This window comes from Eretmochelys imbricata, chromosome 1 (genome assembly GCF_965152235.1).
Source record: "Eretmochelys imbricata isolate rEreImb1 chromosome 1, rEreImb1.hap1, whole genome shotgun sequence".
Lineage (NCBI taxonomy): Eukaryota > Metazoa > Chordata > Testudines > Cheloniidae > Eretmochelys > Eretmochelys imbricata.
The window spans coordinates 189,531,806-189,558,316 of NC_135572.1; positions in this window are offsets into that span (position 1 = coordinate 189,531,806).

A 26,511-nucleotide genomic window follows, 5' to 3' on the forward strand; every position below is an offset into this window, starting at 1 on the left:
CTGTCGGGAAAACCAGTTTCTCCGCTTGCTTGCTGTGAGCTAGCTACAACCTCATCATCATCATCATCATCTTCTTCTTTGTCCCCAAAACCTGCTTCCGTGTTGCCTCCATCTCCATTGTAGGAGTCAAACAACACGGCTGGGGTAGTGGTATCTGAACCCCCTAAAATGGCATGCAGCTCATCATAGAAGCGGCATGTTTGGGGCTCTGACCCGGAGCGGCCGTTCGCCCCTCTGGTTTTCTGGTAGGCTTGCTTCAGCTCCTTAAGTTTCACACGGCACTGCTTCAGATCCCTGTTATGGCCTCTGTCCTTCATGCCCTGGGAGATTTTGACAAAGGTTCTGGCATTTCGAAAACTGGAATGGAGTTCTGCTAGCACGGATTTCTCTCCCCATACAGCGATCAGATCCCCTACCTCCCGATCAGTCCATGCTGGAGCTCTTTTGCAATTCTGGGACTCCATCATGGTCACCTCTGCTGATGAGCTCTGCATGGTCACCTGCAGCTTGCCACGCTGGCCAAACAGGAAATGAGATTCAAAAGTTCTCTGTTCTTTTCCTGTCTACCTGGCCAGTGCATCTGAGTTGAGAGTGCTGTCCAGAGCGGTCAAAATGGAGCATTCTGGGATAGCTCCCGGAGGTCAATACCTTTGAATTGAGTCCACAGTACCCCAAATTCGAGCTGGCAAGGCCGATTTAAGCGCTAATTCACTTGTCGGGGTGGAGTAAGGAAATCGATTTTAAGAGCCCTTTAAGTCGAAATAAAGGGCTTCATCGTGTGGACGGGTGCAGGTTTACATCGATTTAATGCTGCTAAATTCAACCTAAAGTCCTAGTGTAGACCAGGGCTAAGATGCTAGTTAGCAGAAGAGGAGGTAATAGCAAGTTCTCTACAGCTGTACTGAACACAGCTGTGGAAAGGGTGCTATCAGATAGAGTAACTAAGGTAACAGATATTCTGGACTAAGCCCTATTTTCTTTCTCTGGTGAGATGTTACACGTGCCAAAGATTTGGCCACATAGCAAATAATTGCAAAGGGAAAATATGGTGTAGTAAGTGCAGGAGTGAAAATTCATAGGATAATGGTGAGGAAGGGACAGAATAAAAATGTTGCAAGTGTGGCAGAAAACACAGCTCAACAAATGGAGGATGTACAGAGACAAAGCAAGCTAGAGAAATACAAAAAACCAAAATTAGTAATGTGCAGAAGCTGTTAGGACATATCTAAGAGGAAAAAACAGAATGTTGTGTGGGAAAGGGAATAGCCAGCAATAATTAATGGGAAGGAAGTAACAAGTGACACTGGGGTAAAAGGAGCTGACATACTACTTACAGAAACAGAGATTCATTGAGTTTATGATTGAAGGAATAAATTGTATGTCTCAAACGGGAAAGAAAACGGAAAATGAGAATTAAAGCTGCTCAAAAGTAGAATAACCTATCGGGGAATGACTTCATACTTACCTAAGTAAAGTAAATATTGAAGGTTAATGGTGGTTACTGTTTTCAGCTGGAGTGCCCATAGCATAATAAGACATGTGCAGGAATTAAAGAAAAATATTATTGATATGAAAACAAAGTCTAACATAATATGCATATAAGAGACTCGGTTAATAGAAAAACTATATTATAAAATCCCAGGCTATAGAATATATAGACATGATAGAGAAATAGGAAAGGGTGGGAGTGCCTCCACCTTTGTTTAAGGAGAACCTGAAGTATGTTGAAGTAGTGGTTAAAAAGCAAAATGTCAAGTATAATGCTATTGAGATACCTATACAAAACAATTCTGCATCTTTGAGCCTTTATAATGTTCATAACACATGCAGGAAACTAGAGGCTATGGATCAGAAAGAGTTAATTGCAGATGTCAGTTCATTACCTATGGTGATCTGAATGGTCAAGACAGATTGTGGGGAAGTGAGGAAAATGTATTAAGCAATTCTGTGAAGAGAATAATTTAGTAATATTAAATGATGGCGCACCTACGACGTTCAATTCAGCTGACAGAAGCTTCTCTTGCTTGGATCTGGGAATAGCTTCTAGCACCACAGCAAGTAAAGCAGCTGGGAAATTTACAGAGAGGAGGGAATGGGTAATGACCACTTCCTGACATTAATTACATATCAAGGAAAAGGAAATACTGAAGATGATGATAATATTCCCACTTGGAATCTTAAAATAGCAAATTGGAAACTCTTTAGAAACTAAACTGAGGAATATGTGAATGAGCAATATATAAATGAAGTTATTGAGGAATTCTGTAGTAATGTTACTAAGGAAATCACAAAGGCAGCCAGCCGAGTTATTCTTAGGCTGCCAGCACTACTTCATTATAGTAAAAATGTACCATGATGGAATAAGGAATGTGAATTAGTAATTAGAGAAATGAATAAGGCAAACAAAACAGCAGAAAATTCTTTAAATAGCAAGGACTTAATGAAATATAAAATAAAGTAAGGCAGTTGCATACAGGGCTATAAAGGGCAACAAAAGAAAGCTGGAGAACTTGCTGCAGGAATGTAAATAAAGATACCAATACAGCAGAAGTATATAAACAAATTAGGAAAATGAAAGGAATAAAGAGTAAGAGCCACATAATACCAAACCTTGCAGTTTCAGGGCATGGAATAATAAGCTGCAATAAAGAAAAAGGCTGAAATTCTGGCCACCGTGTTTTAAAAAGTCAGCAATGATGACAATCCCAGGGAGAGGAAAAAATATTCACTAGGGGTAGTGATGTGTCAATAAAGAGGTGGGAGAAGGATGTGGATATTATTTGAAATGGAACTTTAGTATGAGAGAGCTCCACAAAGTATAAGGAACAAAAGCACTGCACTAGACAGGAATGAAATAAGCTTTGAAATGCTTAAACATCTAAGTGAAGGATGCTTGAGGATGATACTAAAATTACATAATAACATATGGAGAAAAGGTGAAATACCTAAAGACTGCAAACATGTGATTATTGTTCCAGGGAAAGAACCAGCTAAATTGTGCTCAAGACCTGAGGCATGTCCTCACAGCATGTTTAGGTAAAACCATGGAAAGAACAGTAAAGGAGAGATTAGTAGCACACCTAGAAAGAAATAGATTCATAGCTGGGATGCAAAGTGGGTTCAGAATTGGTGGGAGAGCAATTGACCACACTGCAAGGATAGAGACAGAAGCACAAAAAAGCATGACAACCAAAGAATTAATTATAGTAACTTTCCTAGACATAGAAAAAACCTACAATGTGTTATGGATAAAGGAATGTTTCATAAAGTGGCCTCCTAGGTATTACAGGAATAATGTACAGATGGACTTCTTAGGCAAAAAACTATGCAAGTCCAAATAGGGTAAGCTTTTTTCACCAAACGTTCAATCACATGGAACTCTACAGGGGAGAGTAATTAGCCCAACCCTCTTTAACATTATGATAAATGATATTCCTAAGAAGATCACATTATTTGCTGACAACTGTGCCATATGGACCAAAAGCAGAACCCTTGAAAGTACCACCAAAAGAATCAGTGATGCACTTTAGAGAGGTGCAGAATTGGGGAAACAAGTGGTGCTTCAAATTCTCCATTAACAAAACTAAGTGAATGATCTTCACAACAAGGAAAATCCAAAATGATGTAAAGTTGTAGCTATGTGACCAACACAAAAATATAGAGACAATTATCACACCTAAGAGTTTGTATTTGATCACAAGCTCACTTGTAGGGACAGTACTGAAAATATTAAAGATAAGTGTAAAGGTAGAATTAATTTACTTAAAAGTATCTCTGGAAGATCTTGGGGAATAGATAAGGAAAACATGATAATGCTACAGACTGCAAATTAAACCAATAATTGAGTGTGGATGGCAGGCCTCTGGGTGAGCAAAGCACAAAAATCTGAGAAATCTACACTATATCCAGGCACTGGCTTTGTGTATCATGTGGTTCCTTCATTACTGCACCTTTGTGTGTACTATAGAAGGCAGCCAGTGAAACACCTATCACTCTTAGATGAAGCTCCTAGACTTAAGCTTTTGAGCCAAAGTACTAGGTAATAGCAAAGTTGACAACATGAAGCTATATATAATGATTGTTGGGAATTAAATGGAGGCTGGGTAGGAAAAATCAAAATTCCTCATGTAAATAGGGTATAAAAGGGGATAAAGAGTCTTAATGAAAAAGGATTGAAAGAAACCAAAATACAAAACTATGGGAAAATACCGTCACTGGAAAATCATCGCCTGCCCCCATCATACACATGGAATTATATCATGAAATAAACAAAAGAATGATAAATCTACAAGATATAGCAAATTAATATAATTGTGATAAGTGGGGACATTATTGCCACATATATGTACAGATGGAACAGGAAGAGTGAGAATAGCCTTCTGTGTGCCCTCACTCGGACTCAAGAAAGCCATAAGGTTAATTAACTTTGTATCCATCTTTACATCTAAACTAACAGGGATTATACTAGAACTAAGCTGGACTCTAGATGTGTGACTAGCTGCCCTGGCCATCCTGTCTGATTCCTTATCAGGGCTGCAAGCAATTTACAGTGGTAAATCTGACAGCAGAAATGATATTTTTAATGAAATATTACTGCTAACAACTGACCTGATGCAACTGGATATAACTATAGTAATAGCATGGACCCCAACATATGTAGGGAGAGTAGGCAACAAATTGGCAGACAAACAGAAAAAAAGTGCTATTAATCATGAACAAGTTGACCAAGGAATCTCATTAAGCAATCTGGAATTTAAACACCTAATAAAAAACTAGCTAAGGAAGGAATGGCAAGAACTGTGGACAAATGAAACAAAAGGGAAAAAAATTCAAAGAAGTGTGCCCAACAGTTGTGTTGATATAATCCAAAGCCCTCAGAGGAAGTGGCTTTATTTAGAATTCTAACAGGGTATTGTGGATTAAATAATAATTTATTTCTAATTAACAAGCATAAAGATGGATTATGCGTAACTTGTAAATTCAGGAAATGATAGATCCAGTAATTTGCAATTGTAAAGACTGTATCAGTGAAAGGAGGTGTTTATTTAGAAAACTCAGAAGTCTTAAAGTAACAATTTTCCTTGCAACATCTATCAAGAATATAAGAAAAATGGGGCCCAATAAAAAAAAAAAGTATTCTGCAATTCTCTAAATACTGGAAAAGGTGCAAGATTCTAAGTCATGAACAAGATACGAAGTACAGGGCATGGCAGTCATAGACTCAGGAAGCAAGTCTGCTATGCGACATAACCCAGGAAGAAGAAGAAAGAGGTAGCAGGGAGATAGGGAAGATCTCTGCAGTTTACTCTCTTAAGGTATGTCTACACTATGAAATTAGGTTGATTTTATAGAAGTCGATTTTCAGAAATTGATTTTATACAGTCAATTATGTATGTCCTCACTAAGCACATTAAGTCGGCAGAGTGTGTCCTCAATACCATGGCTAGCATCGATTTACAGAGTGGTGCACTGTGGGTAGCTCTCCCACAGTTCCCGCAGTCTCCACTGCCCATTGGAATTCTGGGTTAAGCTCCCAATGCCTGATGGGGCAAAAACATTGTCGAGGGTGGTTTTGGGTACATGTCGTCAGTCGCCGCTCCCTCTCTCCCTCCATGAAAGCAATGGCAGACAATCGTTTCAGGCTTTTCTTCTTGGGTTCCCCGTGCAGACGCCATACCACGGCAAGCATGGAGCCTGCTCAGCTCACCGCTGCTGTTGTGAGCACTGTAAACACCTCACGCATTATCCTGGAGTATGTGCAGAACCAGCTAAGAGACGCCAGCATGAGGATGATCGTGATGAGGACATGGACACAGACGTTCCTGAATGCACGGCCTGTGGCAATTGGGACATCATGATGGCGGTGGGGCTGGTTGATACAGTGGAATGCCAATTCTGGGCCTGGCAAACAAGCACAGACTGATAGGACCGCATAGTATTGCAGGTATGGGATGATTCACAGTGGTTGTGAAACTTTCGCATGCATAAAGCCACTTTCCTTGAACTTTGTGAGTTGCTTTCCCTCTCCCTGAAGTGCAGAAATACCAAGATGAGAGCTGCCCTGACAGTTGAGACGTTAGTGGCAATAGTCTTTTGGAAGCTTGCCACGCCTAACTGCTATCGGTCAGTCGGGAATCAATTTGGAGTGGGCAAGTTTACTGTGGGGACTGTTGTGATCCAAGTAGCCAATGCAATCACTGAAGTTCTGTTATCAAGGGTAGTGACTCTGGGAAATGCGCAGGCCATACTGGATGGCTTTGCTGCAATGGGGTTCCCTTACTGTGGTGGGGCGATAGATGGAACGCATATCCCTATCTTGGCACCAGACCACCTTGCCAACCAGTATGTAAACTGCAAGGGGTACTTCTCAATGGTGCTGCAAGCACCGGTGGATCACAAGGGACGTTTCACTGACATCAACGTGGGATGGCCAGGAAAGGTGCATGACACTCGCCTCTTTAGGAACTCAGGGCTGTTTGAGCAGTTGCAAGAAGGGACTTACTTCCCAGACCAGAAAATTACCATTGGGGATGTTGAAATGCTAATAGTTATCCTTGGGGACCCAGCCTACCCCTTGCTCCCATGGCTCATGAAGCCAGACACAGGCAGCCAGGACTGTAGTAAGGAGCAGTTCAACTGTAGGCTGAGCAAGTGCAGAATGTGCCTTTGGACGTTTAAAAGGTCGCTGGTGCTGTTTGCTGACTAGGTTAGACTTCAGCGCAACTAACATTCCCATTGTTTTTTATTGCTGCTTGCTGTGTGCTCCGTAATATCTGTGAGAGTAAGGGGAAGACAAATATGGCGGGGTGGGAAGTTGAGGCAAATTGCCTGGCAGCCGATTTTGAGCAGCCAGACATCAGGGCAATTAGAAGAGCACAGCTAGGCACGCTGCGCATCAGAGAGGCTTTGAAAACCAGTTTCATGACTGGCCAGGCTATGGTGTGATGGCTGTGTGTGTTTCTCCTTGGTGCAAATCCGCCCCCATTGTTGATTTTTAATTCCCTGTAAACCAACCACCCTCTCCCCTTTGATCACAGCTGGCAAAGGAAATAAAGTAATTATTGTTTTGGAACCATGCATTCTTTCTTTATTAATTTAAGAAAAATGAGATAACTGACAAGGTAGCCCAGGTGAGGTGGGGTGCGGGAGGAGGGAAGGACAAGGCCACATTGCTTATTGTAGCCACACTACAAATCAAAGCTGTTTGAATGACAGCCTTCTCTTGCTTGGGCCATCCTCTGGAGTGGAGTGGCTGGGTGCCTGGAGCTTCCCCCATCCCCCCGCGTTCTTGGGTGTCTGGGTGAGGAGGATATGGAAGTGGAGAGGAGGACAAGCGGTTATACAATGGATGCAGTGGGGGTCTATGCTCCTGTTGGCTTTCCTGCAGCTCCAACAGATGCTTCATCATAACTGTTTGTTTCCCCATTAGCCTCAGCATTGCCTCCTGCATCTGCTCTTCGCGCTCACTTAGTGCTTTCCTGGCCTCTGGCACTGAATGCCTCCATGCATTAAGCTGTGCCCTATCAGTGCTGGAGGACTGCGTGAGCTCGAAAAACGTGATCGTGAGTGCGTTTTTTTTTCGCCTTCTAATCTGCGATAACCTCAGGGACAGAGATGATAGGGGGTGCATAGAAACATTTGCACTTGGGGGAGATAAAAAGGGAGAGTAAAATTTAAGATACATTTCTGAGAGCAAAAGGGAGACTCTTTCACAGTGTATCAAGCAATTCACAGCAGACAGCACATGTGCTTTAGGTACTAGGTTACATTTTGCCTTTTATATTGAGCGCCTGCCGGTATAGTGACACATCACACATGGCTGGGCAACAGAATTCAGTTTCCAGGCAGCCATGGTAAGCCTTTTGTTATGCGGGGTTGGCTTCTTCGCCTTCATAATGTGGGAATAGTTTCAAACTGCAGCGCCATCCTTTCCCATAGCAAGCAATGCCAGTTGGGGTTCACATTTAAAAGGAGGGGCTGTGGTTTTTGAGTGGATGTGCAGCACACACCTCCCCTTACCCCACCGCATGGCTATTCTCTGGTATGATCCCTTCACCCCTCCCCCCATCACGTGGCTATCCTCCGGGATGATCCCTTTTAGCCAAGCGCAAACAACCCAGCATGAATGGGATCCTTTTACTATTCCCTTACAAAAATTCCCCTATTTCAACCAGGCGACCATGAATGATATCACTCTCCTGAGGCTAACACAGAAAGATAAAGACCGAATGTTGCTTGAATGTGACCAAAACCCAGGACCTTTCGCTGCCATGTTTTGTTCTACAATGATTCCAGACTACTTGCTTCCGGCTTGGTGTGGTAAAGTGTCCTACCATAGAGGACGAAATAAGGCAGCCCTCCCCAGAAGGGCTTTCAGAGTACCTCCAGGAGAGCTTCATGGAGGTGTCCCTGTAGGATTCCTGTTCCATCCCCAGACATGTTAACAGACTTTTTTCCAGTAGCTGTACTGGCCGCGAATGCATCCCAATTCTTCAGGGCAAATCAAACATTAAACACTATTGCTTTTAAACCCTGTACTGTAGTTACAAATGTGCACTCACCAGAGCTGCCTTCTCCGGCTTCAGGGTTGGGGATCCCGCCTTGGGAGAGTATTGGCTCCAGGGTGATGAAAAGGTCCTGGCTGCTGGGGAGAACAGATTCACCGCTTGCCTACTGCGCATTCTCCTCCTTCTCCTTCTCCTCCTTCTCTTCCTCATCCACAAAATCCCTCTCCCTGTTGCGTGAGACTCCCTCCTTGCAGGTGTCCATGGACAGTGGTGGGGTAGTGGTAGGGTCTTCCCCTAGAATGCCATGAAGCTGATCAGAAGTGGCATTTATGGGGCTCTGACCCAAAGCAACCATTTGCCTCCTTTGTCTTTTGGTAGGCTTGCCTGAGCTCCTTAACTTTCATGCGGCACTGCTGTGTGTCCCTGTTATAGCCTCTCTCCACCATGCCCTGTATGATTTTAGGCATATATATTAGCTTTTCTTTTTGATCAGAGTTCGGCCTGCACAGATTCTTCTCCCCATACAGCAATCAGATCCAGTGTCTCCCTTTCGGTCCATGCTGGAGCTCGTTTGCAATTCTGGGGGGACTGCATGGTCACCTGTGCTGCTGAGCTCGCCACGCTGACCAAACAGGAAATGAAATTCAAAATTTCCTGGGGCTTTTCTTGTGTACTTGGCTAGTGCATCGGAGTTGAAAGTGCTGTCCAGAGCGGTCACATTGGAGCACTCTGGGATAGCTCCAGGAGGCCAATACCATCAAATTGTGTCTGCACTACCCCAAATTCAACCTATCAAGGTAGATTTTAGCGCTACTCCCCTCGCCAGGGAGGAGTACAGAAGTCAATTTTAAGAGCCCTTTAGGTCAATGGAATGGGTTGGTTGTGTAGACGCATTTTTTTAAATCGACCTAACGTGGCTAAACTTGACCTAACCCCGTAGTATAAACCAGGGCTTACCGGTAAATGGTGCAGAAGTGGAGAACAGGAAGGCTACTGCTGGGCAAGGAAGTTACCTGTAAGACATGAGATTAGTGCAAGATCCTGTAGCTGACACTCAAGGTAAGGAACCAGATGTGTGGGGAGACACTGAGAGGTGTTCCTCATTATGAAGAGCCCAGGGAGAGGTGGGGGGAAAAACCTGAAGAAAGATTAATGGTAGGAAAGTGTCTAGGAAAGTGATAGCAAGGTGTCTGATGGAGCAGACCTTGACTGCTCATCCTAGGGTCCCAGGACTGGAACCCAATTTTGCCACTGAGAAGATGGCATAAAGTCTCTTGATGTAAGGGGATAAGGACAATTTGAACCTCTGAGAGAAGGGTATAAGGACCATGAGGCCAAGAGTTGGAGCTGAAGACCTGATGCAAGGTCTTGGAATTATTTGTTGGACACTTATCCCAGAGGAGGGGAGAAATTTTAAAGTGACCTTGTTGGAGGGCTGAGTCACAAGAAGAGGCAGACCTCGGCAGGACTAGGGTGACTCTCAGCAGCTAGTGTTAGAGAGGAAAAACTGCAAAACCATGCTCAGCCATGTGGGGGTGTACCAGCAGTGAGTCCACTTTTCTACAAATTCCAAGTGACTGCTTGGTTTAGACCTGTGCACATCTTGAGGGTTCTGATAAATGTATATGTAACTTTTTAAACTTCTTGGAATTAGCTCACTATTTGTACATGATGCATAAGAAATAAAATTTTAGAACAGATGGTCCATATGAAATTTCTTCTCAAAGCCTTATTCTACATTACAAGCAGGGCCCCATTGTATGAGGCACCATATGCAACGAAAAGATGATCAGTCTCCCAAAGTGCTTACATTTTGAAGTCTTGCCAGTGATCGATTCTTCAGTCAGGCTCTCTAAAGCTCTCTGTGGCATTCAAAATGGACAAGATCTGTGCAAACGCTCTGGAAGGCAGGTGAGCTGAGGTGGACAAGATTATATGGGAAACTTTACTGTTGATTGGCTGTACTCTTGTGTCAGAGATTCTTCGTTTATAAATACTGAGAAATAATATGCAGTAGCTGTTGGTGAAGAAAGTTTTTAATGGCCAACACTCGTTTTAATCCTGTGGCTTTCAATAAACAGACACATGTACCTAGACACTGATATTAATACTTTACAAACTGAAACTAACTTGGACTCTAAAAATCCATACTTTGATTACATAGTTAAAACAAGACAAATTTTGTTAATCTGACTCTTTAAAGTTTTGATTCCAGTTAAACTTCCAGAATGATTTGTTTGCAGAAGACAGTGAATCTTGAGATAACAGGAAGATAAGTCCCGTTAGTAGCTAAGCAATGTGAACATAGAAGCTTTGGTTTAAGGCCAGAAGGAATCATTATGACCATCTAGTCTGACTTCCTGCAAACAATGGCTATAGAATTTCACCCAGTCATTCCTGCATCAAACCCGTAGCTTCTAGTTGAGCTAGAACATATGTTCCGATCTGGTATCTAGCCTTGATTTAAGGACTTAAAGTAATTGGGAAGCCACCACTTCCCTAGGTAAGTAGTTCCAGTGTCTTATTGTCCTAACTTAAACTTGCATTTTATTTCTAATTTGAATTTGTCTAGCATCTGCTTCTAGCCATTTGCTCTTATTATGCCAGAATAAGGAGGACTCTAGTGTTTGTTGTGGGCCCGTGGTAAGATAACCAACCTTTTGAACCATTCTCATTCTTAGAAAACAAACGGCATTATCAATGGCATGCCTTTGAGCTGGAATATAAATTTTAAAACCCTGACAATTATATTGATTTTTTTAAAATGCTGTTTTATTCAGCAGTTATTTTTCTTCTGTCATTAAGGAAGCAACTGTTTGGCTACTTAGTACCTCAGCATAAGTGTTGCATGTTATGCCAAGGGAAGGATTAGCATGTTGCAAAGGATAAATAACTGAGGTCTAAAGTAAATCCAAGGCAAAATGCCAAACCTATTTAAAATTAAAGAAGCTGCGAATCAACAATATGAACAATATACTGACATGTAAATAAGTGGCTGAATTTATTTTGTTGCGTGCAGAGTACAGTGATGTATGAAGTCTTTCGCCTTAATGCTCTTTAAAAAGCTGCTACTTCAAAGGTACCGAGGAACAAAAAGGTGTTTAGCGTCACCTCTTTGACTTTCAGCTTCATCCTGGGAGGTCAAAAATGTTACATTGAACATAATCCATTAGCTTGTCAGTATGATTTCTGGGTACAATTTCAAACTGAACTGTGAAGTTTTAAAGATCAGCTGGGCTGACTTGCTTTGTGTGACCATAATGTGCTGTACTGAATGCATTGAATGTGCTAGTACTAAAGATGATAGTTCAGTATTTCACAAATCATTTAACATAAAATACCACTAGCACAAGATTCAAACTACATATAATTTTGAAGTACATAACTGACTGCATGTTCTCATTTTAAAGTCTTTGGCACATTGACTCTCACAAACTTTAGTGTTAATAAACAGTTTAAAAAGTCCAAGTTTTAGTCTGTAGGTGAATCTTCACATGAGAGGAATGAAGCTGTGAAATGAGGTATTTAACCCGAATTTTAAGGTAATGTTCTATCTGTGTTCTGTCATTTCTGAAATATGTAAAATTTTCATTTAACTATGAATATTAACACAGAAGTATTTAAACACACTCTTTTATTTAAACACTATCTTTTATTCCTAGATACTCTCTAAATCAAAAGATTTGCAGTAATGAAAAGCTTTCTTTTCCTTTGTTTTCTCATTGCAATAGGAACAAATGCCATTTAGTGAAAAGCAAAAATAGTATCTGCACTGGGATCCCCTAGCACTATTTGTGCAGACTTACACTGAAGTTAATAGGTTTGCATAGGAGTTTGCACTAATGCACCCCAATGTAGGATTTTAGTCAGAAGTCACAACAAAATAGAGTTGCATTTTAAGGTCATAATGAATGCCTAAAAGCTTTAAACTGCAGCTTTTTTATACTTTCGTGAGTGAGATTCTCACTGAGCTAAGGAAGTGGGTGGCTGGCTGGCTGGGAGGGAGGGAGAAACTGCACTTGATGGCAATTCAGGAGGAATGGCACTTTGGTTCTTAAGTTATCTTACGTACTTATATAGTCCCCACTACTGTAGTATCTGGGTACTTCACAATCTTTTATGTAGTTATTCTCACAATACCCTGCGAGGTAGGGAACTGTTATTCTCTGTTTCTCCATTCCCCATCAGATAAATGGGATAAGTGACTTGCCCAAGGTCACACAGGAAGCCTGGCCAATCAAATACTTGAACTCAGGTCTCAAGTCCTAGGCCAGCGCCCTAACGATTTGACCATCCTTGCTCAGAAGTTTAATATTCGAGGCTCAATTCATCAGCAACATAAATAGCAGTATAAAGAACATTTGCATTTAAATTGTCCAGAAAATGGGTATAAACAGTTGAGTAGTGTCACTCACACTGATCTGGAATTCAATGGTTTTACAAAACAAGTATCTTACACTACCATTATATAACTGTGGAACTTGGCCCAGGCCCTACCCTGGGAGTAGTAACCAGGTTCCTCTTCTATTTTGTTTGGGCTTTTGTGCTTGTGTAAGTGAAAGGACTGTTTCAGCCTTTACAATTGACATACCTGGGGAAGACGGAATGCTTCAGTTAAGAGTTAATAGTTAAACTTCTAAATTCATCCCACTGAACCTGGCAATCCTAATGTGCTAAGAAATCAAAACAATATTTTTATGGCTTGAATAATTCTATGGACTCTGGTTTATTCTTGCAGATAAATCAGTAATGGGGGCTGTAAGTGCACAGACAACTTGAAAACAGTAATTAAAGAGGAATTATTTTTGATTTAACTATGTTAGAGAATAGACAGGAATGGTGTCAAAATTCTGACTAAGTACACTCAGAAGAATGAGTCATACTGTCATAGAGCAATGGGACCAACATGAAACTGTATTCTCAAAAGTAACTCTAAAGATGGCGTTGTTTGATATTTTGAATCTCACTGATTCATGTAAAATGTGATCCATTTATAAACACAAATGGCTTTCTTCCTGTCCAACTTGTGGTGTAAAAGTACAGCAGGGTTGTCTTTTTCTGCAGATCGCTACCAGGAAAATGCTTCAGACCTAATCATTCCCTCTGTTACACCTGTGCAATGCTAATTAGGTTGCTGAGATGCAACTGAGGGCATAGATACCGCAGGCCTGCCTTGAGTCAGAGCTCAGGTTAAGTTTGCGGGGTTGGCAATTAAAACATAAACAACTCCCACTATGTAAATTATGCTTAATTTACGTGGAATCAATCAGACTAAAACATGAAACCCTACAATTCTGTTTAGTTACCTTTCAGATTATAAAACTTCAAGGGTCTTAAACCATTTCAAAGATTACATTTCATCCTGCTAGAACCTAGCAAACACTACTAGCCCAGCAGCCAGTCTAAGATTAATACTCAAAAGAGCTACAAAGTTCAGATCCTGTTTGGGATATAAATGGATGAGAGGAGGAGGAAAGGGCAATTGAGATGGATTGGTGGGAGGAAGAGCACTATCTAGATGATAAAATCATATGTAAGACTTTCATTAGTAATTTATTCATTTAATCTGGGCATTGCAGAAATAAACTAGTACAATTTACCCAGATATGCTAATCAGACAGACTGGGCCAGCAGTGAGTCATCCTACTAAATAGGTCATCTAATGACTCTGCTACCTTTGGTCACAAAGGGCCAGATTCTGCCTCCCGTATTCATGTTTAGGTAGCATCTTACTCTGAGAAGCCCCACTGATTAAATTATATGACTCAGAATAAGGTACATATCAGCATTAGTAAGGGTTGCCCAATCTGACTGTAGTATAGAAACAGGTGGCATTGTGTGGCAATAATCCAGTGGCATTTGGGTCACAATGTAGATTAATGTAGCTTCTAAATATGGACATAGGAAACAATGCTATGAAACGATTATCTTTAACTTCACTGATGCAAAATATTTGCAAGAATTTAGAGTAGAAAACTCTGCAGTCTTGTGAACATATTTTTTTTAATGAAACCCAAACAGTAGGCGCTGACACATTTTTTATGCTTAGTATTGAAACCTCAAATCCCTCGTCTCACTTAGAGAACTTAGTGAAGGTTTGCAGCAAAACAACATAATTGACCTGATTGTTCCCTTGCTTATACCTGGTTTAAACCAGTGTAAACCCAATGACTAAATGGAGATACCCTTGATTAATGCTCAAGTGTAGTAGAGAAGAATTGGGACCAGTCACCTTGAAGAGGTAAGAAAACCTTTCCTTTTATCTGAAGATGCAAAGAATTGTTGCGGTTCAAATACAAGACAGACAAGGCTTTAAGCTAGCAAGCAGGCTGGTCTGCCGACGGGCTGCCCCTGTCAGCTTTCCACCTTCTCTTTTATTTCTCTCCCCCCTGTGCATTACATACTCCAACCGCAAAAGGAAACAACAAAGGAAATAATATGACTTTTTAATTAATATTCTTATTTACCAGCCTTTATCTACTACAGTCCTTGCTCTCAGGCCTTGAGCCCAGTCCAAGGAAGCTTCCCCCGGTTTATGTCCTCTGGGCGACTTCCCATGGTCCATGTCCTTGGAAGGAGCAGTGTGTGCACTGCTCCTACACAACACTCAGGGTGTACCATGAATGTTTTCAGGTGCATGAACCCTTCAAAGAACTTTGTGAAAGTTCTTATAAAAGAGGACTCTTTCTCCATTGCCTTTAGGCTTCTGAAGTTGTCTTTGTTCCAAATGTTCAATATCTGTAGAGAATCTGATGGCTGTACTTTTGTGGCTTAAAAAATTAGTCAATTTGCCAACTCAAAGTTGAACCTGGACCTCTGGGAAGATGAAAAGTTAGACTGCACTTGTGAGGGTGAGAGCTTATTTTTCTTTAAAAATTAATATTTTTATGAAACTCTCTTCCAAAGAGGCATTTGTTTTACTTACTGTTACTTGCAAAACTAACATCAATGTCTGCAAGCTTCTAAAAAATGTGAAGATTCAGACTATTCCAGTGGTTCCCAAACTTTTTGGCATCACACCCCCTTTTTAATTTTTGAGAAACCCTCCTTCCCCCCTCCTCTCTTTACCATCATCCCCCCCCGCTCCTTGTCCCCTCGCCGTCCCCCCTGGGACCCCACTCCCTATCCAACCACCCCCTTCTCCTTGTCCCCTGACCTCCCGCTCCCAGGAACCTACCCCCTATCCAACACCCCCCCCTCCCTGTCTCCTGACTGCCTCCGTAGAACCTCCGCCCCATCCAACAACTCCCTGTCCCCTGTCTGCCCCCCTGGGACCTCCTGCCCCTTATCCAACCCCCCAGCTCCCCACCCCCTTACCAGGCCGCTCAGAGTGGCAGGACTGGTTTATTGGAAAGCCTGGGAGGTGGGCGGGTGCAAGCCGTACTGCCTGCATGGCGTTGTAGCTGTGGGGGAGTGTGGACAGGATGGTAGGGGCTGGGGGCTAGCCTCCCCGGCTGGGTGCTCAAGTGCCGGGCAGTCTCATGCTCCCCTTGGAATTTCTTCACGCCCCCCTCCCAAGTTTGGGAACCAATGATCTTTTCCTTTCTACTTGTCTTTACTCTTTCTCATCATCACAGTCCATCTTGTGAACATACAATATAATGATGCCATCAACAATATTCTAGAAGCCATCAGTCTGAATCTAGCATAGAGTAAAATCAACAAAAACATCCCCTGAATTTCACATAGAACATTACTTTGGATTCCCTTGGGGAGGGACTCCCTCCGAGGGAGGGCCAAAAGTAAAAATTTTATCCTGGGTTTTCTAGTCTGGCTGAGCTACATGTGGTACAGGTCTGGGAAGCATGGTGTAAACGTGATTTGGTGCCTTTGCCATTCCCATTCCCGAGGCAGGCCTTGACGCCTGGCCTAACATAGAACTTAATTTGGAGACTTCTTAAATTAAAGCCTGAGCTGTCTATTGCCCCAGAGGCAGTGCTAGCTCTCAGGTTGCCAGAGAACAGCACTAATCCAGCCATACACTTTGTTAACTGCTGCTTGGTAATAGTGACCATAATATAATTAAATTTAATATCCCTGTGGCAGGAAAAACACCACAGTGGCCCAACACTGTAGCATTTAATTTCAGAAAGGGGAACTACACAAAAATGAGGTTAGTTAAACAGAAATTAAAGGGTACAGTGCCAAAAGTGAAATCTCTGCAAGCTGTGTGGAAACTTTTTAAAGACACCATAATAGAGGCTCAATTTAAATGTATACCCCAAATTAAAAAACATAGTAAGAGAATAAAAAAGGAGCCACTGTGGCTAAACAAGAAAGTAAAAGAAGCAGTGAGAGTCAAAAAGGCATCCTTTAAAAAATGGAAGTTAATCCTAGTGAGGAAAATAGAAAGAAGCATGAACACTGGCAAATGAAGTGTAAAAATACAATTAGGAAGGCCAAAAAAGAATTTCAGGAACAGTTAGCCAAAGACTCAAAAAGTAAAGCCAAGAAGCCTGCTAAACAACTAGTGGGACCACTGGACAATCAAGGTGCTAAAGGAGCACTCAAGGATGATAAGGCCATTGCAGAGAAACTAAATGAATTCTTTGCATCGGTCTTCACGGCTGAGGATGTGAAGGAGATTCCCAAACCTGAACCATTCTTTTTAGGTGACAGATCTGAGGAACTGTCCAAGATTGAGGTATCATTGGAGGAGGTTTTGGAACAAATTCATAAATATCCATATTGGGATACCTGAATTTAGAGATTAGAAAGTGATACAGATGTCTTCACACAAAGTTTTAGCCCAGACTGGGATTAGATGAAAGACTAGGATTCCATTTCTCTGCAATGATCTCATTACTTTGTGCTGTTCTGGAAATGCAAAGCAGTTGGAAAGCTGGCTTAACTAGCCTTTGTCCGGATTCCCCTCGCGTAACTAGCATGGAGTCAGGATAGTAGGTCTCCACCAGGCCCTTCTCCTGGACTCTGTTGTAGGAGGTGAACATAAGAACATAAGAATGGCCCTACTGGGTCAGACCAAAGGTCCATCTAGCCCCGTATCCTGTCTTCCGACAGTGGCCAGTGCCATTTGCCCCAGAGGGAATGAACAGAACAGGTAATCATCAAGTGATCCATCCCCTGTTGCACATTCCCAGCTTCTGGCAAACAGAGGCTAGGGACACCCTTCCTGCCAATCCTGGCTAATAGCCATTGATGGACCTATCCTCCATGAATGTATCTATTTCTTTTTTGAACCCTGTTATAGTCTTGGCCTTCACAACATCCTCTGGCATGGAGTTCCACAGGTTGACTGTGCGTTGTGTGAAGAAATACTTTCTTTTATTTGTTTTAAACCTGCTGCCTATTAATTTCATTTGGTGACCCCTAGTTCTTGTGTTATGAGAAGTAGTAAACAACACTTCCTTATGTACTTTCTCTACACCAGTCATGATTTTATAGACCTCAATCATATCTCCCCTTAGCCATCTCTTTTCCAAGCTGAAAAGTCCCAGTCTTATTAATCTCTCCTCATATGGAAGCCTTTCCATATACCTAATCATTTTTGTTCCCCTTTTCTGGAACTTTTCCAATTCAAATATATCTTTTTTTGAGATGGGGCGACCTCATCTGCACACAGTATTCAAGATGTGGGCGTACGATGGATTTATATAGTGGCAACATGATATTTTCTGTCCTATTATCTATCCCTTTCTTAATTATTCTCAGCATTCTGTTCGCTTTTTTGACTGCCGCTGCATACTGAGTGGATGTTTTCAGAGAACTATCCACAATTACGCCAAAATCTCTTTTTTGAGTTGTAACAGATAATTTAGACCACTTCTACAGGGATGAATGGTGGGGTGAGGGAAAGAGGTGCTCTGCCCCATTATTTTCCTCTCCAGCAGATCCATACAACGAAGTAGAATTTCATCTGCAACGTCCATTGAACAAGGAACAGTTTTCACTGACAAACTTCTTTTCTTTACAGAGGAAATTGTTGGGCTAAATCAGGTGATAGTCAATTCCTGTCCATGGACCTGGTCACCTGTGATCCACTTCTGCTTTGTGCACTGCTGATAGAGATGGATCCTGGGAAATACCACGAACATAAGGGCTATCCCAGGCTGAAATACAGCTGGGGTAAGAGCCCTATGCCAATCCTGCTCCCATGTCAGTGCTTAATTTACACCTCTAGGCTTGGCAGTTCAGAGCCCTGATACCTCTGGGCTTGGCACATGAGTTATGAAAGTAAAAAAAGGTTGCTCGAGCCCCGGCATCTCTTTCATTACAAATTGAGCAATGTCCCATCTCCTGTGATGGGGTGATGTTGTGGCAGGGTTCACTGTGGTTTCGGTATTTTCTACTTTTTTGTTCATTAGGAAGCAGAACATAAAGTAGGCATCTGAGGTGGGTGTTAAAGCTGCCTTTGCACACCCACCTCTGCTTTTGGACTCAGCATAGTCATGGACTGAGAAGTGGGGCTTTGTTTTAGCTGTTTACCAAGTTATTAGATCGTTGAGTAGGGTAGATAACTGATGGACACCTGGAAGGCTGAAGGTCATTGTGGAGGTTTTTTTTTTTTAATGGATCCAAAAAATAACATATGCTCTCCTACAACACTCATTTTAATCACAGTAATTGGAAGCCATTAGAATCAGTTATAACTAGCATGGTGGGATTACTTGTTCTAGTTTACAGGAATGTTCTATTTTATAAGGATAGTGGGCAGGAGTCTGTGTTCTGTTAACAGAGCAACACCATTAATTTCAGTGGATTTATTCTGGATTACACACACAGTGGAGATCAGAACTTGACCTTGGTATCGTAACTGTGTGATGCCCTGAAAATAGGATGCTTAAATGGAAATCTTGATAGATCTCTAAATATTAATGCATGAGCAGGTGCCACTATGAAACAATTAAACTTAGATTTTGAAGCAGATCTTCATTTTTCTTCATAGCTTGCTGTATGGGTTTGGGAAAGCAGTGGTTTCTGTCTGCAGAAACACTAAGTCCTATGTGCTGATAAAGTCAAAAAGCACTTCAGTTTACAAAGTTTTAAGCATCAAATACAGAAGCATTTCACCAAACCTACCTGTTCATTGTGAAGCCTGAATGAATGGTGAAAAATAATCTCATCTAGACTGCAAATCCACTGCTAACAAAAATCCATGGGAACTATAAATCATCTGAATTATCTGACTGTATTAAATTGTACTTAGGTTATCATTAGCTGATCGTGGTTGTTGTATTAACTCTTAAAGTGGATGAATACACTACAATTAGTTATTGATTTACAGCATTTTCTATTTTCAGCATCTATACAGAATTTTCACTCTTCATCATAATAGGAGTGCTATTCTTTTTTCCAAAACAGTATACAAGTTGGTTTAATTCGTACAATTACTGATGTCTTGACCGACACAACATATTCTATGGGACTGAATGTCTTGTCCTGGAGTTCTTCAGTGAAAACCTGGATAAAAGAAGTAACTATTTAAAGGCTGATAAAATGGAGTCCCTAAAGTTAGATAACAAGGCACATTGGAGAAATTAAGTTCTCTCTTAACTTACAACCATTTGTAATAGCTTATTTATTCAAGGTATGTCTCCTATAGGCAAACTGTCTAATCCTGGGAATTCCGATCTTTGGAGAAGTCTAAAGTGCAGTGCTTTCAAATGTAAGTGAAAAAAGTTATACTGAACCACATTCTTGAGGTCTTACTGAAGTCTTCAGACAATCACCTTTACAGTAATAAAACAAGTTATGGTAGGGAGCCATAAAGGTATTGTTCCAAGACTCCAAAATAAAGACCCATATCTTGGAACAGTGGAAATAAGATGAGAACTGGACTTAGTTAAGTATCTTAACATTATTGTTATATACACTTTTTAATGACTGTAAATCTCTTTTTCAAAGTATCTAATGCTACCTAGAATTTTTCGTGTTGTGATGATTGGACTCCTCTGAATTAATTGTTGTTTCAACTACAGTGAATCTTAAAAAAAATCTTGATTTAAAAATTGCCAGGTATGAAGAATGCTCTGCAATCCTTGGTAAATCATCCAGAGGTTGACTGCCCTCTCTGTTAAATTTTTGCACATTTTTTCTAATCTGAATTTGTCTAGCTTCAACTTCCAAGCCTTGTTATACATTTGTCTGCTAGAATGAAGAATGCATTATCAATTTTTGTTCCCCATGTGTGTACCTACAAACTGATCAAGTCACTGCTTAACCGTCTCTTTGTTAAGGTAAAAATATTGAGTTCCTTGAGTCTTCCACTGTAAGGCATGTTTTGCTTTCCTTTAATCATTCTCACGGCTCTTGTCTGAACCCTTTCAACAATCCAAGAAGGCTTTTGATAAACTGGATACCAGAACTGGACACAGTATTCCAACAGTGGTTGCAACACTGCCAATAAAGAGATAATATAATCTCCCTATTCCTACTCTCTATTCCCCTGTTAATACATCTAAGGATCATATTAGCTCTTTTGACTACAGCATCTCACTGGGAATTCATGCTCAGCTGATTATTAACCATGACCACCAACTCCTTTTCAGAGTTGCTGCTTCCCAGTATAGAGTCCCTCATCCTATAAGAATGGCCCTCATTCTTTGTTCCTAGATGCACACATTTACATTTTTCCATATTGAAAGGCATATTGTTTGTTTGTGTCCTGCTTACAAAGTGATCTGGATAGCTCTTTTGACTGAAAATATAGTCTTGTTTTGAGTGGAGTGGCTTCTCCACTTACACAGATGCAAGCAAGCAAGTTACTTTTACAACTGTTACATCAAATTTAACAGCAAATTTCTATCTTTTTTTGCCCTCTCTCATAAGAAGAGCAATAGAACACTTCTAATCAAAGTAGTAACAGTGCATAAAACATGTTGTTACTGACATAAAGGCTGTGGTCCTACTTGTATTATATCAATCCAGTCTTGTCTCCAGGTACATTTTTAGGTTTTCCAGTCATTTTACACTTCATTGCTGTAATTATGTCACCTTGTCCTAGCGAGATTAAACATCCCCCCATGAGTATAATCTCATTTTGCTGAAAGAGAAATGTGCATTCCATCTTTTCATTAATTATGTTGGAGCAGCTGGCAAACTACTTATTTTTTATGTATTACTAGCCTATTGCATGAACTCTGCCTTTGTCATTTCTTCCTATAATGTGAAAGGTCTAAGTGATTCATAAGCTAAATGGTGCTGGTAGTTTATCATAACAAAATCCAATTGCATGGTGGTACTATTTTAAATGATGTTTTCACAACAAATTAGCATTAACTTCCTCTACTGCCCTTATTATATATATTTCCAGAAACAGTAAATTCAAATTACATGTCTCTCTTCTAGGCAGACTGATACTGAAAATAAGCAAGCAATTTTTTTCGATGCTTGACATGCTATAATAGAAATAATTCTCAGCAGTCGGTAGTTCTAATAAATAGATATCTAGATGAACTGCTAATGAACGGCCTTGATAGGGTGTTAGGCCAACAAGATTACATGTTTTTTAATTCCATCAATATGCTGCTTATGGGTTTGGTATCACAATACTGAGCATGCAGGACTAACTTTTTGTAATATAACAACTGCCTTGATTTAATATGAATGGAATTTTAAAGATCAGGATAGAATTTTGAGATTATCGTCCAGAACTCACGGAGGTAGGGTAGGTCCCAGAGGACTAGCGAAGAGTATACATAGTACTCATGTTTAAAAAGTGTGCAGGGGGGAAAGAGGACTCAGGGACTTATAGACTAGTTAGTCTAACATTGATACCTGGAAGGATACTGTGACATTCCCTGCACTTGTGGCAGGGTGTACGGTACACGCTGCAGTGAAAAGCAGGACGTGTCCACACTTACTGGGGTGTGGTAGTTACACCTGGCAGTGAAAAGCTCTAGCAGTGGGGAGCAGAAGTGATCTCTTGAAGAGTAGTTATCAATAGTTCGCTGCCAACCGGGAGGACATCTCAAGTAGGGTCCTTCAGGGGGTCTGTCCTGGGTCTGGTAGTAGTCAATATTTTCTCTAATGACTGGAATAATGGTGTGGAGAGTGTGCTTATAAAATTTGCGCATGACACTAATCGGGAGGGAAAGGGATTGCAAGCACTTTGAAGATAGAATTATAAATCAAAAGGACCTTGAAAAATTGGAGAATTGGTCTGAAATGAATAAGATGAAATTCGTTAAGGATAAGAGCGAAAGTACTACACTTCATGAGGAAAAATCAAATGCACAGCTACAACAAGTGGAATAACTGGTCTTTCAGTATGAGATTGATCAAGATTCAAATCCACAACATTCAGGATTGTGGTTGAGTGCCTTAACTACTGAGCCACTGCACTTTGTTTGAGACGAAAATGATTGTGCCTCCAATCAAGGCTGTTCAAAAAAGAATTAGACAACTACTGATTTTTTTCCTTGTTTGCTTTTGAATGCTACATAATTTCTTATTCTTTAAAGCACACTTTGATCTGTGTTTTTCCACACTTCATATTGTTAACAGGACTTCTGAACTTCTTCCAAAAAGCAGAGTGAGCAAACTGACTTGGATAAAAGAATTGGCCTCATTTTTGTCAGAACTTTAACATGAACACCCATTTCTAGAGTGTATATGTTACTTCTTGAATGCCATCCATATAGGGACTGTGCATTGTGTGAAAAAATACTTCCTTTTGTTCTTTTTAAACCTGTTGCCTATTAATTTCATTTGGTGACCCCTAGTAAATAACGCTTATTTACTTTCTCTACTCCAGTCATGATTTTATAGACATCTATCATAGTCATCTGTTTTCTAAGCTGAAAAGCCCCACTCTTATTAATATCTCCTCTTATGGGAACTGTTCCATACCTCTAATAACTTTTGTTGCCCTTTCCTGTACCCTTTCCAGTACCTCCTCTTCATAGCTGCCCTTCTCTCTCTTCCCAGCATCTTGCCCATTTCTTCCTTCATTTCAACCACAAGCTTTTTCTCCTGTCATCCTAGTTTCTCAATGTCTCTTCTGCTCAATGTCTCTTCTCTCTGCTTGCTCCTTGAACCTCCCTGATGGCTGACCTTTCTGATATCCATTCCTTCTGCCTTATCCTTAACTCTCTGTGCCTTCTTCAACTCTTCCTTCAAATGTGTTAGTATATCCTCAGAAGATGGTGGGGAAACTCACTGCCTGGGTGAAGCAGAACAAAACTTCCAACAACTGTTCAGTTGAAGACCCTTTCTTTAGGGCTGGCTTTATTTTCAAATGAGAGTTCTAAAACAAAAGTAAATATTCTCAAGTGCTTAGTAGCTCAGGCTTCCCCAAGTTCTGGCAGCTGGGAGAGGATAGGCAATGGCCATGTTGCCAATTCTTGTCAATTTATCACAAATCTCATGAGATGAGTGTGTGTATGGGGGGTTGTTAATTTGTTTGATTTAGTTTTAAACCACGGTTCCTGGGTTCAAGTGATTAAAAATTAAAAAATAAAAATCAAAGATTAAGTAAAGAAAGTACATTTTTATCCATCCTTGTTCTGCTGAAAACATGAAACTCAAATGTTCCAACAGCAGAAGTCAAAAGACCAAAATGTTGTTGTTTTTTCAAAATCTCATGGTTTGGCAGTACTACAGAGGACACACTCTTCCCCTTTAGTATCTAGGTTTTGTGACGAGACCAATACTAGAGCTTCAGTAACACTGGGACTCTACTGTCTGCTATCCTGGCCTATGAGGCAGGAAGCCCTATATCTGGCTTCCTGTTGGTTGCATGCTTGCTCCTAGTCATGTGCTTCTACAGATATTCCAGTTTTAAAGGATTTAAGGTCTATAAACAGGCACACTGGGGTGTTCACATGAACCCCAATGCCTAGTGCTATGCTTCACTCCTTCATCCTTGGACACATCAGCTCTTACTTCCACTTACCTATCCAACTCCTGCCCAATCTAAAACTCAAATCGTAGGCTGACAACCAAATAAAACAAGCATAAGCACAAACCATTACAAAAATTATTTTTCCTCTCAATCAAAGCAAAACTGCATGGCAGTACCGTCTGCTGATACTGAGAGTTGCATGTTAGAACTGAGCTTCTTGAAATCATCCAATAACTGTTACACTGTTTTGAGGAAGAGCAGAAAATGCCCGTCATACTGTATTATTTCCTATTTTCCACATTATCGCGCCACATGTGTGCAGAGCACTAGAATGATATGTATATAAGGCAGATTCAATACCTGGACACACAATGTATTTGTTCCCTTGTGCTCTCTGGAGATGATATACTGAATGAAGAACAACAGGGTAGAAGACACTTCAATTTGTCTAAGCCGCTGGCTGACATAATATAAGGCTGAGGAAAGAGATGTTTCATTGATCAAGGAGAAGCAACACCAACATTCTTTCATTATGCTCCCATGGAAGAAAAGATAAGAAATGGAGGTGGGGAGGGGGAAGAGAGAGGCAAACTAAAAAACATGCCATAATAAAGATGAGAAAACCAACAACATATATTTGTCAAAAAATGCACAAAGAGCTGAAACAGAAGTCTCAGCTAATTGATAGCAAGAGGCTATTAAATAGTATGGTAGTAAAGAACACATAAATATGCCAACTAATTGAACTACCATCAGCAGAGGATTCAAGTAAGTAATTAAAGTGTGGTTCTCCTTGCACTAAATTTTAAAGCCAAATGACTCTATTCAAAACCTTAGGCATTTTATAACAAGGGGAGGAGGAACCTTCAGGAAAACACATAATAGTTTGCAAAGCTTGAAGTTGTGAATTCATACCTGCCTAGTGAGTGAACAGTCTTTCCAGATAAGAAGTTAACGTAATGTAATCAATTTTCAATGTACAAGAGAGAGCAATTAGGGTTGGAAGAAATTCTAAAATATTTACATCAGCTAAGATATGGCCCATTTTATCCAGTAGTATTAAAGTTGAGATGTAGCACAATAAGTGTTTCACTTCTCTAAAACCTGTGGAAACAGCCATCATTTCTCTAAAAGAAAAGGAGTACTTGTGGCACCTTAGAGACTAACCAATTTATTTGAGCATAAGCTTTCTTTCATAAGACTGGGAGTGGTTCAGTCATTATACAAAGTAAAACTATTTCCCCTTGTTAATCCTCTTCCCCTCCCCCCACTGTTCCTCAGACGTTCTTGTTAACTCCTGGAAATGTGCTGGAAATGGCCCACCTTGATTATCGCTTAAAAGGTTTTCTCTCCCCTCACCCCACTCTGCTGCTGGTAATAGCTCATCTTAAGTGATCACTCTCCTTACAATGTGTATGATAAACACCCATTTTTTCATGGTCTGTGTGTATATAAATCTCCTCACTGTGTTTTCCACTTTATGCATCCGATGAAGTGAGCTGTAGCTCACAAAAGCTTATGCTCAAATAAATTGGTTAGTCTCTAAGGTGCCACAAGTACTCCTTTTCTTTTTGTGAATACAGACTAACACGGCTGCTACTCTGAAACCTGTCATCATTTCTCTGTTTGCAGCAGAATATTAAGAAAACTTTAACATTACTTAGAACCATTTATGATTTTTTCCTAGATGTACTCCATTGTAAAGGATGCATACAAATGACACTGTAAAGTTTCCTTTAACCTTTTTATTGGGTGGTTAGGTATTAAAGTTAGGACCAGGTATTCTATGTTCTTAAAATGGAGAATACAGCTTGATATCTTCCCTAAAGGTAATAGAAAGATGCATGGAAACTTTTTAATGATCACTGTATGGCTAATAAGGAGAAATTCACTCTTAGGTAAAAGTTAATAAATAAGGGAAAGAAAATGGCTTTAAAAAGGCATTATCTGGGTTACTACAATCTGTGTTTCCATGGAAATAGAAATAAAAAAAAATCTCTTGGCAGCTGGAAGGCCGGCAGCAGCTGACAACTCTCACTACCAGATTTTAGCAATTGACTTTTAGAGGCTAGTTCCAAGAGCCAACTTGCAAAAACAAGCACAAACTTTAGGACAAGGTTGGCTGCTATCATATGTACTACTTCAAAATGGAGGAGGGGGGTTGTGTGAGGAAAAAATAGTTTTATTTAGAGAAATGTT